We start from the raw sequence: 9901 nt of genomic DNA on the forward strand, positions 1-9901 counted from the left end.
ACTCCTGGCCAATACTGTACATAAGTATTATTAGATTAGAACACTCCAACAATAACACGGTTTTCCACACAAAATACTCGGTTAGAATATTTATTACATCAAAGGGAATATTGTTACATAATATACTTTGCTTAGATTGCGCTTATAAGGCAAATAGAATGTGCAGGCAAATCAATAGTGCATATTAAGGATGATCTCTATGGTTCTCTGGGAAAGGGGGTACTACCGGTTGTAAGCCAGCAGAGGGGGCCAAAGCTCTATGCAAGTCCAGGGTTCAAGGAGGCGATGTCACCCGTGTGGTCAGCGGGGAGAGGCAGCCTGATCCCAGGGTGCGCGCCTTGCAGGTGAAGGTAGAAGCCGTGGAGCCTCTGGTTCGACAGAGACTGGCTTGAGTGTTGTCCCCACGGGCACGTGGATCCCACAGCAGTGGGTGTAGTCGGTTCTCTGCTTCCAGCAGCGTGGTGAAGAATGAAGAATAATAATCCTTGCCCGGAGAGTGGCACTGCGGGCGGGGTGTAAATCCCCCGTGGTGCTGCTGCTCTGGTGTAAATCCTCCGGTGCGGTAATGCACGGTTAAACTTGACGTTACTATACTATTAGCACGGGTAATAAGTGCTCTATTATAGACGCACAATTACTCACTCCACGTGGTCTTTGACTCGTAATGAAGGTTTACTAATAGATAGCGAACGATACGACAAACAGACGTATTAGGATAACACGAGGCTCTATCTTGGGCAATGCGAGCCCTGCTCTGCCCACGTTGCGTAATGGGTGAGACGGTACTTGGATAACTGAACCAGACTGAAGGCGAACTGAAAGGGAACTGCAAGGGGGGTTCTGTATTCGCCGCGCTATATTTATATGTGCGGGGGGTAAACGATGGTGCCAGCCTGCTCACTGTCTCGTAGCCTTGGGCGAAAGCGGGCATGTTTGGGCAAGTCCTGGCGGTAGCTTTCAAGTCAGCTCGAGGGGGGTATGGCGCTGGCGCCTAGGGGTCGCTTCCAATAGGAGAACGAATATTATGGTCTGTCCTGCTACCAGGTAAAGGGATATTCCGTGTATATTGTACAAGGAATATACAGGGAATATCAAACGATATGCAGATATTATACATGGGATCTCAGACAATAAATATATATATTCGGTTTAATCTGACCCTTTGTAACAGGTTGGTTTGTACTTACTAATGGCAAAATAGCCATGCTTGGTATTACACTTTGTTTACCTTTTGTGTGTGGGTTGGGGTTGCACCTCCGCTAAGGCCGGCCACACCTCAGGTGAGTCAGTGAGAAAGTGAGGTTTGGAGATATTCACAGTATATAATAGGTTACTATATTGTAACGTTTGGGGTTTTGCTCTCACCTGGGAGCAAAAGCCCTGGCGTTGCCCAATTGTAACGATCCCAGGTCCTGGGGGGCCTGGGTTAAGGAGAACAATAACACTGGACAATCTCTACCTCCTTTCAATGGTCTCATACCACCCTCTAGTGGTCACCAGCAGATGGTGCAGGCCGGCACATTAACCATGTTGACAAATGTAATTAATATAATTAATAGTATGATTAATGTGATTTCATGGTGTGTGCTGTTGTTGACTTTCCCTCCCCTTGTTTGATGTTGTTTCCCTGTCTGGTTGTGTTTTGGTAATTATGCTTTTGTGTCCTTGTGGTTGATGAATTGTTTTAGACTGGCTTGCCAGCTGTTGTCAATTTGTAATTAGTCGGATATTTAAGTGTGTGTCTCCCTCTCCTCGTTGTGGCGTAATTTCCTCCAGTTCCCTGTTTCCTGTCCACGTCGTTGCTCTCCCTTGGTTGACTCTAGTAAGTGTAGTGTTTTGGCTCCAGGCTCCCTGATCGGCTCCCTGTTTCTCTCCCCACCTCCCCTCTCCGGGTCTCTGTTCCTGTCCCCACCCCCCCCTCGTCGGGCCTCTGTTCCCGGGTCCAGCCCCCCGCTCCGGGCCTCTGTCCCCATCCCCACCCTCCCTCTCCGAGCCTCTGCGCCCGTTTTCAGCCTCCCTGGCTGCTATGCCCCTCTTGGGTTCTTTGCTCGGGCTCCCAGCCCCAGTTCTCCGGGTCCTCACCCTCACCTCAGTCCGGAGTCTCGGCCTCCTGCCTCGCCCATTCCCGGACGTTATCGAGCATCTGGAAGCCGCCCATTAGGGGGGGGTACTGTAACGATCCCAGGTCCTGGGGGGCCCGGGTTAAGGAGAACCTATGGAGCTCGACTGCTCTCACCTCTCTCCCAGCGAACGCTGTCACACTCCAGACTCCAGATGGGGGCATGCCTCTATTGCGGTCAACTTGGCCACTCCCTTGCTGCATGTCCGATTCGCCCAAACGTTCCGGCTCGACAGTAATGCTGGGGGCATGTTCGAGCCCAAATGATGCTCCCAGCTCCGGTCCAAACATGCAATTCAGTGCCACGCTGTGTTACAATGCTCCCGCTGTCCGCGCGGTCGATTCAGGCGCAGACGAAAATCTCATCGACGCTGGGGTAGTGTCTCACATCCGTATTGCTACTGACATTTTGCCTATTCCCCGCGATGCTCACGGCCTAAACGGGAGGCTTCTCTCGCGAATAACTCGTCACACCAGACCCCTCCGCCTCCTGCTCTCAGGGAATCATAGCGAGGTTATCCGCTTCCATGTCACTAATTCCCCCCATAATCCCATTGTTCTCGGCATGCCTTGGCTAAAGCTGCACAACCCTGTGATAAACTGGCCAACAGGCTTGGTCGTGAGCTGGAGCGCTCACTGCCACGCCTCTTGTCTACAGTCAGCTCGGCCGCCACTGGAGGCCGCTGGTTCTCGCGTTCCCAACGAATCCATTGATCTTTCTGCTATCCCTCCAATTTATCATGATTTAGAGGCTGTTTTTAGTAAACAGCGTGCTCTCTCCTTGCCACACCATCGCCTGTACGACTGTGCTATTGACCTGCTCCCGGGGGCCCCGCTCCCCGCTAGTTGCCTGTTCAATCTCTCACGCCCGGAGAGGGAGTCCATGGAGAAATACGTCCACGAGTCCCTGGTTTCAGGCATTATTACCCCCTCCTCCTCTCCTGTTGGCGCGGGTTTCTTTTTCGTTTCCAAAAAAGATGGCTCCCTTCACCCCTGTATTGACTACCGGGGTCTCAACAACATCACGGTCAAGAACAAGTACCCCCTGCCATTAATTGACTCTGCTTTTGAGCCCCTGCAAGGTGCCACCATTTTCACAAAGCTGGACCTCAGGAACGCCTATCACCTCGTCCGTGTCCGGGAGGGGGATGAATGGAAGACAGCCTTTAAGACCCCGCTTGGTCACTTCGAGTACAAGGTAATGCCCTTTGGGCTGACCAACGCCCGTGCTGTCTTCCAGGCCCTTGTCAATGACGTTCTCTGTGATGTCCTTAACTGCTCTGTTTTTGTTTATTTGGATGACATTCTGATTTTTTCCCGCTCTATGGAAGAGCACCTCCAGCATGTCCACCGGGTCCTCCAACGCCTGCTGGAGAACAAGTTGTTCGTCAAGGCGGAGAAGTGTGAGTTCCACGTCTCCTCCATCAGATTCCTCGGCTACATAATAGAGGGCGGCCGGATCCGGGCGGATCCCAAGAAGATCAAGGCCATGTCAGACTGGCCTCGGCCCACCAAGGTCAAGCAACTCCAACGCTTCCTGGGGTTTGCTAACTTCTATCTGCGTTTCATCAGGGACTACAGCCGGGTCGCTGCGCCCCTTACCCAACTCACTTCGCCCTCTGTGCCCTTCGTCTGGTCTGATAAGGTGGACTCCGCCTTCTCCGAGCTGCGTAGGTGCTTCACCTCCGCGCCCATCCTCGTCCAGCCGGACACGTCCCGCCAGTTCATGGTGGAGGTAGACGCCTCGAGTACCGGGGTGGGGGCGGTTCTCTCCCAACGCTCCGCTCTCAACCAGAGACTACACCCTTGCGCCTTCTTCTCTCGCCGCCTGACCCCGGCGGAGGTCAACGATGATATCGGAAACCTGGAGCTCCTGGCAGTCAAGCTGGCCCTGGAGGAATGGAGGCACTGGCTGGAGGGCTCAGAGATCCCCTTCCTGGTCTGGACGGACCATAAGAACCTCGCCTACGTCCAGACGGCCAAGCAACTCTGGACGCTGTTCTTCGGCCGGTTCAATTTCATCCTGACCTACAGGCCAGGCTCCAAGAACATTAAGCCGGACGCCCTCTCCCGGCAGTTTGTCCCCGAAGGGGGTCCCTCACACCCCGACACCATCAGAGGTGCAAATCTAGAGCCTGCAGAATAATGAAAGACCCTCACCACCCCAACAACAGCCTGTTCAAGCTGCTGCGGTCAGGCAAATGCCTGCGAACACCAGCAACTAGGACAGAGAGACTTCGGCTCCGCTTCTTCCCCCAGGCCATCAGAGTCTTGAACACTGAACTGTCCACACACAAGCACACATGAGCACACACACATCACACACACTGTATACGCTCACACACTAGCAGTCACTTTAACATGAACACACACACACACATGCTGCACACGCTCACACTTATGGTCACTTTACACAATGAAAGGTCACTTTAAAAAAACAAGAACGGGAGTGGTTCTTGTATAGTAAACAGATGGATAGCAAGCTAGCATAAGGACACATAGTATAACTGTAGATTGTATAGTATAGCATTGTATAGTAGTGTACATAAGACCCAGTGCCTCATCCGTAGCTAACAGTGTATTGCACTATCACAGGACCTAGCATGTCTTACCATGCTTTTGTAAAACTCATGTACATATACCTGATATGTCTTTACTCTTATTACTTGTATTATTGCACAAATGTCGCATTCTCATCCTATTGGATTCTTATTATTGTATTATTGTATTATGCACAATCGTTGTGGGCAAGACCCCCCGCATTTCACTGTATACTTGTATGCCGTGACAAATAAAACTCTTGACTTGACTTGACTTGACATCCTCTCCTCCTCTTGCTTGGTGGCCTCCGCCACCTGGGAGATCCAGTCCGTCGTCCAGGAGGCTCAGCGTGCCGGCTTTTTGTCCCCGACCTTGTCCCCGGTTCGCCTGTCATCCTGGGATCGACCGTACCCTGTCCCTGCTGAAGCGGCACTTCTGGTGGGTCTCCATGAGGGAAGACACCCGCGCCTTCGTCCTTGCCTGCGCCATCTGTGCTCGTGGGAAGGCGTCCCACCGACCACCTGCCGGGCTCCTCCGTCCGCTGCCTGTTCCTGGCCGGCACTGGTCACACGTCGCCCTGGACTTCATCACCGGTCTGCCCCCCTCACATGGTAACACTGTCATTCTCACCATTGTTGACCGATTTCCGAAAGCAGTGCACTTTGTTGCTCTTCCCAAACTCCCCTCTGCTTCAGAGACCGCGGACCTGATGGTGCTCCACGTTTTCCACCTCCACGGGATCACGGTGGACATCGTCTCCGCCAGAGGCCCTCAATTAATCGCCCAGGTCTGGAAAGCCTTCTGCCGGGCTCTGGGGGCCACGGTCAGCCTCTCCTCCGGATACTACCCGCAGACCAGCGGCCAGTCGTAGCGGGCTAACCAAGACCTGGGATCCGCCCTCCGCTGCGTCACGATCCGGGGCCCCTCTGGCTGGAGCGCCTTCCTACCATGGATCGAGTATGCCCACAACTCCTTGTCCTCCGCTGCCACAGGTCAGTCCCCCTTCGAATCCTCTCTGGGCTACCAGCCCCCACTGTTCCCTGCACAGGAGGAGGAGATCTCTTCGCCGACCGCCACCGGACCCCGGCCCCCGACTATCAACCAGGTCAGATGGTTTGGCTCTCATCTCGGGACCTGCCACTCAAGTCAGTTTCCCGAAAACTCACCCCCCGTTTTGTTGGTCCCTATAAGATTCTGTCCATCATTAACCCCTCAGTCGTCAGGCTCCAGCTTCCCTCCAACATGCGCATTCACCCATCATTTCATGTTTCCCAGCTGAAGCCGGTGGTCTCCAGTCCCCTTTCTCCCCCAGATCCAGAGCCTCCCCCTCCGCTGGTCATCGACGATCATCCGGCCTACATCGTCCGGCAGCTGCTGGACGTGCGTCGCCGCAGCCGCGGCTTCCAATACCTTGTTGACTGTGAGGGCTACGGCTCGGAGGAGCACAGCTGGGTCTCCCGCCGGATGATTCTGGATTCTGCCCTCATCCGGGATTTCCATCAGGCCAACCCTGGCAAGCCTGGAGGGTCGCCAGGAGGCGCCCGTAGAGGGGGGGGTCCTGTTGTAATCACGGAGAGCGCCTTCCTCACCCCTCCTCCTTCCTCACCATCACCATCACGGCGGAAGCCTCCCTCACCCCTTATCCTCTCACACCCTTATATGGGCAGCATCCGTTCCCCGGTTTCCCACGCTGCCAGCACCTCAATCAACACGGCTGTGACGGATCCCCTCATCAGCGTGAGGATACTTCAGCCCGCAGATCCTGTTCTACCCTCGTCGGAGTGTTAACCTTACTTCCTAGGTACGACGACTAGCTCTAGCCTTGCTACTCAAACCGTGTTGAATTGCCTTGTCGCTAATCCTGTTCTCTCTGTGCCCCAGGACCACCGCCCCGGTACTCCGCTCACCTGGACGCCCCGTGCGGCACATGGAACGCACCATCCCTCATCTCGAGAACATTCTTGTACCTGTCGCACATTCCTATTTGTGAAACTGTCTGATTGGGGAATCAGAATTAAAACCAACCTAAACCGCTCCATTCTCTCTCCTCCTGTGTTCTGCAATTGGGCTCCGCCAAACCCCTATCCTAACAATAATAAGGTCAAGGTCAAGTTCAAGGTCAAATATGAATTCATAATTTAAATCGATTATCATTTATTACTGTATCTACAAATCCTTCTGTTTAATCATCTTTCCTTTATTCATTTGCTTAGATTCTTTGTACACTTGATCTCAAGAAGGTGGTGAATGAGCTCAGTGAGCCAAATCAAAAGAACCTCAATGTTTCCATGGTGTTATTCACCGGCACAGATGAAAAAATAAATCATAATTAATATTCTCCTTTTTTTCATTACAATTTACTCAAGCCTAGTAACAGACACAATATCTCTGACACTGGGAATACATACCCCCAGGTCCCTAGATGTTCCTAGATACCAAGAACATGCAAATTGAAGTGGAGCAATCTTCCATTTACTTAGGCATGTACCTTTAGGCGAAATTTCTGAAAATAGGGCTACGTATTCCCAGTGTCAGAAATATTGTGTCTGTTAGGCTTGAGTAAATTGTAATAAAAAAAAAGGAGAATATAAATTATGATTTTATTTTGCATCTGTGCCGGTGAATAACACCATGAAGACATTGAGGTTCTTTTAATTATGCTCCATGAGCTCATTCAGCACCTTCTTGAGATCAAGTTTACAACAGTTGTTTCAAGCACATTATGCTTAAAAAAAATTTATTTCTTATTTTTGTCAGACCTCTTTCCCGATTGGATAAAGTGGGAACTGGATACCAGAACATTTATTTTCTGTTTACTGGAGAGTGGACTCAGTGGAGGGACTTGGAGACCCATACTCAATATCAATAATGTCTGTCAGAATATAGAGCACACTTATTTTAAAGGGGCACGTTATTCAAGATTCAAGATTCAAGATTCAAGAGTTTTAATTGTCACGGCATACAGGTATACAATGAAATGCGGCTGGTCTTGCCCGCGACGATGTGCAATACAGTGGTACAACATAATAGAATCCAATAAAATACAGTGGTACAACATATTAATAGAATCCAATAAAACAGTGCAATAAACAGGTACATGGTGTGCCATCTCGGTATCTGTACATTAGTATTTACAGAGCATATAGGACATGCTAGTTAGCTTCCATGCATTTGTGCTAAACTAGGCTAGCTTGCAGCCGGATAGCTTTCTACTGAAAGCACAGAGGAAATTGAAATCTTCTTGTCTGACTTTGGGGAAGATAGTTAGCGTGCCCCTTTAACCTAAATAAATACCACTTAAAAGTTTATTTCCCCATCTATAACTGAATATACCCCCACATTTATATGAACCAATGAAATACCGGATTGAGGCTTTAAAGGCACATTTTATGGGGCATTCATGATTCATCGCAACTGAATGTGTCTGTCCCCAAAGCATTAAAATGCATGGTGTGGGTTTTCAATAGCCTTTAAGTGCCACATGGTGGGGGAGTTGGGCAGACTATTGTCAGCTATTTTTTAATGGTTTAAATATTGAGAATAAAGGTGAGAAAGCTTAGTTTCGTTTCGTTTAGTTTCTTTAATAGTTGTCATACAGAAGTACAGAATACTTTTATACAAAATGCTTCTTACTGTTACGCTCCAGAGACTGTGCAAGACAAGATAAGTATGAAATAAAATAACATAGTATAGCATGTAAATTAGAAGTAAAAAAAAATGAGGTCACAGTGTTCAGTATAGACATATGTACAATGTTCGATGCAGAATAGACGTAACTGAGTTACCATATAATATACAATACTGTGCAGTGTACTAATATACAATACTATATAGTGCAAGGCAGAAATGGGATGAGGTGCAATTTAGGTACAATTTACAGTAGGTGTACGAGTTGTAGTGCAAATCCTACAGCTGAAGGAATACATGAATGAACGACATTGTTCAAATATATCTTGGTTATCAGGCTACAAAACGTTGTCACATTATCATAATTGCAATTGGTAAATGGACTGCATTTATATAATAAATACTAGGCAAGGTTTTTTTTCTTATATTCTCTGCGTCCTGCCCAACCCTACAAAATAAAAATTAAACAAATGGCGATTGTATGTCAGTAAACTCTAGTAGTAGAGACTGCTATTGTGGACTGGATACATAAAAAAATACTCATGACCTTAAATCAATTTATGATGAATTGAAAATGGGGGACCCTGATGTAAACAATGAATGAATGAATGAATGAAAACTTTATTTAACAGATTGCAGAATGGGTACAATACAGTACGGCTCAATACATACAATTGTTAAGGGGATGCAGACCAGAGAAAGACTTTCATCTTGTTTACATCAGGGTCCCCCATTTTCAATTCATATAGACATATATGACATACATGACATACAGATAGTCAGTACTGCTACATCTATACATTTATGACATACCAGATTTGCAAATACAGTACTGTTTGTGATACAGAAGGAGTCAAGAAAAGGGAGTATATACATTTGACGTAGAAACTGTACATTGGAGGTTGGGTGGGGGGGGTTGGGTACATTGGGATATTGACAACCATACTGGGTAATTTACATTGGAGGTGGTTGGGGGGGGGGGGGGGCGGGGGGCACACTGTATAAACAAGTAACACTGTACATTGAGGGGGGGGGGGGAGGAGACACTGTACAAACAAACACAATTGTACATTGAACTATTGACAAAACCATACTAGGTAAATGACTGTACATTGGAGGGGGTTGGAATGATTGGGTTAGGATATTTACAGGGGCCAGTGTTGAATTGCAGTCTCCCAATACAAGACGAAAGTCTTTCTCTGGTCTGCATCCCCCTCTTAACAATTGTATGTATTGAGCTGTGCCCATTCTGCAATCTGTTAATAATAAAGTTTTCAATCAATCAAATCAAGTGCGCACTCTCTAATCTGTACACAGGGCAGTAATGTGTACAGATGTGATGTGCGCTTTTCGCCCTCAAGTACGAGTAGGGTATATCTGCAGAGCCGCAAGCCTAACGTCAAGTACCGCCTTCATGGGATCACTATACTGTGACGTCGGGAAAAGTAAACTTTTTTTTAACGAAAAGTTGCCTGCTGAACCAACACCAACACCAACAGTGTACTTGAGCGAAAGTGACGCTCCTATGCAATGTTGACTATTGTTGTATTGTTGTGATCGTGTCTGGCGGGGGCGGGGGGGGGGGCAGTTTAAGTTATTATACCACGGAATAGA

At 48.8% G+C, this 9901-nt stretch overlaps 1 protein-coding gene across 1 annotated transcript in view; it reads left to right on the forward strand.

Moving 5' to 3' along the window:
* Nucleotides 1-9879: 9879 nt before the first annotated feature.
* mertka (c-mer proto-oncogene tyrosine kinase a) overlaps nucleotides 9880-9901 on the forward strand; it is a 45604-nt gene continuing 45582 nt past the window's right edge. Inside the window, exon 1 of the mRNA XM_084321430.1 lies at nucleotides 9880-9901. This exon is cut by the window's right edge and continues 99 nt beyond it. The gene's annotated coding sequence lies outside the window, so the exon portion shown is untranslated.

This window comes from Notolepis coatsorum, assembly GCF_963971535.1.
Source record: "Notolepis coatsorum genome assembly, chromosome: 9".
Classification (NCBI taxonomy): Eukaryota; Metazoa; Chordata; class Actinopteri; order Aulopiformes; family Paralepididae; genus Notolepis; species Notolepis coatsorum.